This window comes from Carcharhinus amblyrhynchos, chromosome 16 (assembly GCF_965287045.1).
Source record: "Carcharhinus amblyrhynchos chromosome 16, sCarAmb.v2.hapA, whole genome shotgun sequence".
In the NCBI taxonomy this organism is placed as follows: Eukaryota; Metazoa; Chordata; class Chondrichthyes; order Carcharhiniformes; family Carcharhinidae; genus Carcharhinus; species Carcharhinus amblyrhynchos.
The window spans coordinates 26,799,120-26,805,443 of record NC_137339.1 but is presented as its reverse complement, the minus strand read 5'-3'; the positions used below and the strand labels follow the sequence as shown (position 1 = coordinate 26,805,443).

General features: G+C 42.0%; 1 protein-coding gene across 2 annotated transcripts in view; it reads left to right on the top strand.

The window, feature by feature from the left end:
• The first annotated feature begins 2,739 nt into the window (after positions 1-2,739).
• The window catches only part of znf512b (zinc finger protein 512B), a 115,796-nt gene continuing 112,211 nt past the window's right edge, over positions 2,740-6,324 (top strand). For both annotated transcript variants that reach the window (XM_080204888.1, XM_080204891.1), the window contains exon 1: positions 2,740-2,957. The gene's annotated coding sequence lies outside the window, so the exon portion shown is untranslated. The remainder of the gene's footprint in view (positions 2,958-6,324) is intronic.

The window sequence follows — 6,324 nt, the reverse complement described above, 5'->3', positions numbered from 1 at the left end:
TAGATCTTTTAGAATTGAGGTGAGGAGAAATTTCTCCAACCAGAGAGTGGTGAATCAGTAGAATTCACTAATATAGAAGTAGTTGAGGCCAAAACATTGTGTAATTTCAAGAAGAAATTAGATATAGCTCTTGGAGGTAAAGGGATCAAGGGATATGGAGGGAAGGATATTATATTTGATGATTGGCCATGACTAAAATGAATGATGGAGTAGGCTCGAAGGGATGAATGGCCAACTCCTGCTTCTATTTTCTATGTATCTATGTAAAGTAAAACAAACCTCAGGTGAACTGAAAGGTGACTCAATAAAGAAGCCAATTTGAGAGCAGCAGTTTTCAACTTGAGGTGAGGATAACCCTGTTTTGTAGAAGGAATTGACAAAACATACAGATAATTTATGGGTGTAACTAATAGGAAAAGTGAAATGAACATCGTTATTGGGCCACTGATGAGCCAGGCTTTGATGTGTATGTATACTGTGACTCAGTCAAGTTCTGTCAATTTTGCAAGATGGCACCCATGTGTAAATTATTTCTCATCGGCAATTTAAAAAGTGTTAAAATATTAAGTTCATTTGCACTTCATATCAATTTCATCCTTCATAAAGTTTAATGATCACATTTATAATACAACCTACACCTATAAGCCTGTGTTGCACATGCATCCTTCTTCCAATGGTAAGGCTGCAGAACCACCAACAGACTGTAGTTATGCCATTAAAATTTATACAGTTTCCATCATAAACTGGAGCCAAGAATTTATTATAGGAAAAATAAGATCACATTGGTGCACCCCTTGTCCAAACATCCCCATTGTTTTAAGCCCACTTCATTTGAATACCATATTGGTTCCCGATTGCCTGTGTATAAATGCGACGAGGACTTGACCGGTATACTTATGGGGAATGTTATCACCCACCAAATACATTATTTGTTTTCATATTTATGTTTATACTGTTTTTCCTTCATTCTCTTGTATATATTATTTCACTTTGCGTTGATTGCAATAAAGATGATGAACGAATATTACTCAATCTCAGCAGAGGCTATCAGTTAAAGTCTGTAACATGCTCTGGTTTTTAATCTCAGATTTCCGACATCTGGATGACTTTTTTCTTGTATCAGTATTTAGCGTTGAATTGTTTACCTACTCATTTTCTGTCCCTGCTCATTTTAAAATATCCACGTTTAAAAAGAATTATGCTGCGAGGACCATGCGCAAGTGACACAAAGTCACATCTGTCGCATTCCCAACAGCTCCTGTCAGCCAGCACTGATCTTGCAAACACTCGTTATCTTGCAATGATGGCCAAGTAATTTGCACTTGTCCAAAACACGCGGTACAAGTGATATTATCCAACTGTGTTCTTTGAACGTACTGTGAGCAGACTATTTTAGCAATGGAAATTACTGTAACTTTAATCTCAACAGTCTGAGGTCCATTCAAGTGAAGCGTAATTTAGTGCCTTCGGATTTTGCTTTTTTATTCCCCACATTTTTGTTTAATCGCAACTGTTCCTTCTCTTATTATCCCGACTGCCTTTCTGCCAGTTAAAAAAAATCTCCCTTCAGCTCAATTAGCTGTTGCATGCTATCTTTTTATGCAGCTTGTTTGAAAATGACTTGTATTCTCATGGAGAATTACATTAATTATATTAAGTTCCATATGAATTCAAACTCAACCGGGATGTTTTACAATGCTGAAAGTGCGTTATTAATACAAGTCGTTGTTTCCCACTGCTTGGGGTTGTTGGCGATGCGTTATGTCCAACTTTGCGAATAGGTTCTCCAGTTATTCCAAGTCGGTAGCAGCACTTGTTTTCGATAGGGCACACAAATAAACCACAAACTAGTTAAAGAACAACAATTTCTTCCAATACACATGCTTCATTGTCTAAATTGAATGTGAATATTTTACAAGATGCAAAGCCAAGTGCATTGATTTTGTGCCGGGGTCATTATCGCCTAGTTTATATCATGCAGAGTACAATACAATAGTATTGCCACTTTAAAAGTACTGGCATGTCTTTTATCATTAATTTACTTTTTCAGGGCAAAACATGGGTTTTTAAAAGTCAGATCTGCTGCATCAAGCAAGCAAACAGGAGGCCACGCACTACTTTATGCCCTGAACAGATTTTTCTTCCCCACATTTCACTTCTGTACATAAATTGGGTGAACTAGCCAAGTTTAACACAAAAACAGAAAATACTGGAAAATCTCAGCAGGTCTGACAGCATCTGTGAAGAGAGAATAGAGCCAATGTTTTGAGTCTGGATGACCCTTTATCAGAACTGATTTGGTTTTATCCTCTCTCCGCCTGCTAAGATTTTTCAGCATTTTCTGTTTTTGTTTCAGATTCCAATATCTGCAATAATGTGCTTTTATCTTAGCTAAATTTATTTAATTGCTTACATTCACACTACAACGAAGTTAGTGTGAAAATCTCCTACCTAATAATAATAGGCGTTGACAAACCTTGGAATGTTTTATTGGGAAATGCAAAAAAAGATACTTAGGACCGTGATCTCCATGCAATTTTAGAGGAGGAAAGAAAGTTTCAGCTGAGTTAGTGAAACAGATATGTATGTAAAAAGCAGCTGCAGCCAGCGTTGCATAAACGTGAAGTTACATATTTTTTGAAGGGGGCGGACTTGTGTAGTTTTTTTTCCACTGGAGCTGCGGATCCTGTTTCTGCAAAGAATATGGAGATGGAAATATGTAATGTACTGTGTGTTTTGGCAGGCGGGGGAGAAGCAGGCGTTTGCAGCGTGGAATATGCAGTTTTGCTGCCACTGTGTTGGAACTTGAAATTCGTGCAGCATTAAATAGTAACGCGAGAGTTCAAACTTACCTCCTCACTGTACAACTGTCAAAGGACAAGTGGAATCGCGCATGACCCAGGAATAGAGTCTACTGTAAAGGCCCTGAAGATAATCATCTCAACCAGACATTAAAGGTAAGGACGCCCGGCTCTGTGGCGGTGCTGAGGAGAAGCCCACCCTTCCCTTCCTTCTCCTTCCCCCCCTCCAACCCTCTCCTCTGGGCGCCGCCTCGTTGTTTTCCATCATTTTCTTGGCTTTTACTCTTGCGGTTGCCGATCGATGGGGACAAGTTGAGGCGGCGCGAAGTGTTTGGCTGCCTCTTTTCTCTCTCTCTCTCTCTTTGAGTTGGCCTGCTTCTTTCCAAATGTCGCCATTTTACCTCCTTGCTGTTGCCAGCTCATGTTGCTGCCTGGAGGGGAGTGAGAGGGAGGGGGGAAACAATGTATCGGCGCCGGGGAATTGTTACATTGTGTCCGCGGGCCGGCCTGCGGCAACCACTCGCTACTTTGGATGTGAATGAGGGGAAGGCGCGAAGCTGGGCTTAGAGCGGGGGGTGGGGGCTCGCGGGGGGAAGGTCGCAACTTCTTCTCGGGGCTTTTTCTCTGTTGAGTGGGAGCGCGCTCCCGCCCCGCCGCGCCCGCGCGGTTTCCATGTTGATGGTTGGGGGTGGGGGGGAGGCTGGCGCGTGCCCGCGAGTTGGACGCGCGTGCCCGGCTTGCCATCTTCCCAGTGTTCAAATTGTGGCTGGGGGGCATGGAATGGGCATCTCTCTCTTCGTCTTTATCTCTCTGTGTCTCTTTTCTGTTTCTCTCTTCTATTTTTCTCTCTATCTCTTTATCTCGGTCTCTTTCTTTCTTTCGATTTCCCTCTCTTTATCTCTTTATCTTTCTGTCTTTCTAACTCTCTCTTTATCTCTCTGTCTTTCTTTATCTTTCTCTCTGTCTTTTTCTCTCTCTCTCTTTATCTCTTCCTGTCTTTCTCTCTTTAAATTTCCGTCTCTTTATCTGTCTTTTTATCTTTTCCTGTCTGTCTTTCTCTCTTTAAATTTCCCTCTCTTTATGTCTTTTTATCTTTTCCTGTCTGGCTTTCTCTCTTTAAATTTCCCTCCTCTGTCTTTCTCTCTTACTCTTTCTCTCTATCTTTCTCTTTCTCCCCATCTCTCTCTTTCCCTCTCTTTTTATCTCTCTGTCTTTCTCTTTCTCTCTCTCTCTCTTCATTCCAAGTCACAAGTTTTCCTTCATGTCTCCATTCAGATGAATATTTAAATCTTTGTTTTTTTTGTGTGCGGTTTAAGAGAAAGCCCACCACTTTGTGTGTGTGTGTTGACTTTGTGGTTTTGTTTTATTGGTCTGGTCAGAATGGCAGAGTTGTGGATTTGGAATGTGCCAGTGGGAAACCACTTGTGTTGTCCAAGCAGGACTGTGTGTGGGGAATAAAGGATTCTGGTCACCCGGGCTAAGTGGAGACTTAATTGATGTATTCATAATTGTGAATGGTTTCGATGGAGTGGATGAGGCAGTACTGTTTCCTCTGGCAAGTGAGTCCATATGTATTTAAAATAACAACAAAAGAGCCAATGGGAAGATTAGGAGACTTTTTCCTCACAGAGGGTTGTTAAGATCTGGAATGCACTATCTGAAAGGGTGGTAGAAGCAGGTTGGTAGAAACATTCAAAGGCAATTAGACATGTCCCTGAAGAGGGCTTATATGCAGCATCATGGGAAATAAAGCTGGGATGTAGGATGAAATTGGACAGCTCTTTCAAAGAGCTGGGATAGACATTACAGAACAAATTACCTGTGTTGTAAGGTTATGGGTGGATTTACCATGACAATAAGTTACAGGATGTATTATTTTAAAAGAAAGGAGTGTATTAGAGTGGATAAAGTGTGGAGTTGGTGGGAAGTTTTGAAAAATAATGAGGGTGGGCTGCAAAAGCACATTGAAGTGAAGGGTCAAACAGGTAGGTAAATGACAAGGTGACGATGCTGGGAAGAAAGTTCCATAAAGTTGAGCATATTGGATTGGGGTACTTGGGTGTTTGTGGAAGCCAAAGTGAATGACTTATATTTTGTCAAAGAGGTTGTGGCACAGCATCACACATGAAGTTGGAGAGAGTGGTGACAGTTTTGAGTTGATGAGAGAAACTTGGAATCAAAGCTATTTTGTTGGAGTAAGAATGAAAGGCAGAATTTAATTTAAATATAATTTGCATTTATATAGCAATATGTATTTCATAGCAGTGAAGGGGAGGTGAGGCAGCAGCATAGGGGTATTGTTATTCTCTAGTAATCCAATCACCCAGACTAATGCTCTGGGGACTCAGGTTTCAATCCCACCATGGCAGATGGTAGAATTTAAATTCAATAAAAGAATCTGGAATTAAAAAGTCTAATTGGGAGAGCTGTCTCACAGACTAGTTAAGCAATAGTCTGACATAGTTACACTCACAGAATCATACCTTACAGAAAATGTCCCAGACACCACCATTACCATCCCAATGTGTGTCCTGTCTCACTGGCAGGACAGACCCAACAGATGTGGTGAGGCAGTGTTATACAGTCAGGAGGGAATTGCCCTGGGCATCCTCACCATCGACTCCAGACCCCATGAAGTTTCATGGCAACCTGCTGGCTACAATGTGCCATCAACCCCCATCCTCACATTCAGCTGATGAATCAGTACTTCCCACATTGGACACAACTTGGATGAAGCACTGATGTTTGCAAGGGTGCAAAATGTACTCTGGGTGGTTTTCCCACGTGCCTGCTCATCTTGTCCTATATGGAGTAGTTGTGAGTTCTGGAAGTACTGTCCAAGGCCCCTGGGTCAGTTCTTGATACACTCTGTCGCCACTGTTCACTAGTGGTGGAGACAATGTTTGTGGAAGGGGGTCTTCAATGTTCATCATCAAGAGTGGCTCGGTAGCACCACCACAGACTGAGGTGGCTGAGTCCTAAAGGACATTGCTGCTAGGCTGGGTTAGTGTTGGATGGTGAGGGAACTAACGAGAGGGAAAAATATACTTGACCTCATCTTCCTAACCCGTCTGCTGCAGATGCATCTGTCCATGACAGTATCAGTAGGAGTGACCACTGCTCAGTCCTTGTGGAGATAAAGTCGTGTGTTCAAATTGAGGATACCTTCCATTGTGTGGCATCACCATTGTGCAAAATGGAATAGACTTTGAACAGATCTAGCAATTCAAGACTGGGCATCCATGAGGTGCTGTGGGCCATCGTCAGTAGCAAAATGGTACTCAACCATAATCTGTAACCTCTTGGTCCACCATATCCCCCACCCACCTTTACCACCAAGCCAGGGGATTAACCCTGGTTCAATGAAGAGTGCAGGAGGCATGCCAGGAGCAACAGCAGACATATGTAAAAATGATGACTTGATGAAGCTATAACACAGGACTACTTGCACACCAAACCGTATGAGCAGCATGTAAATAGAGACTAGCAATTTCCCAACCAATGGACCAGATCTAAGCTCTGC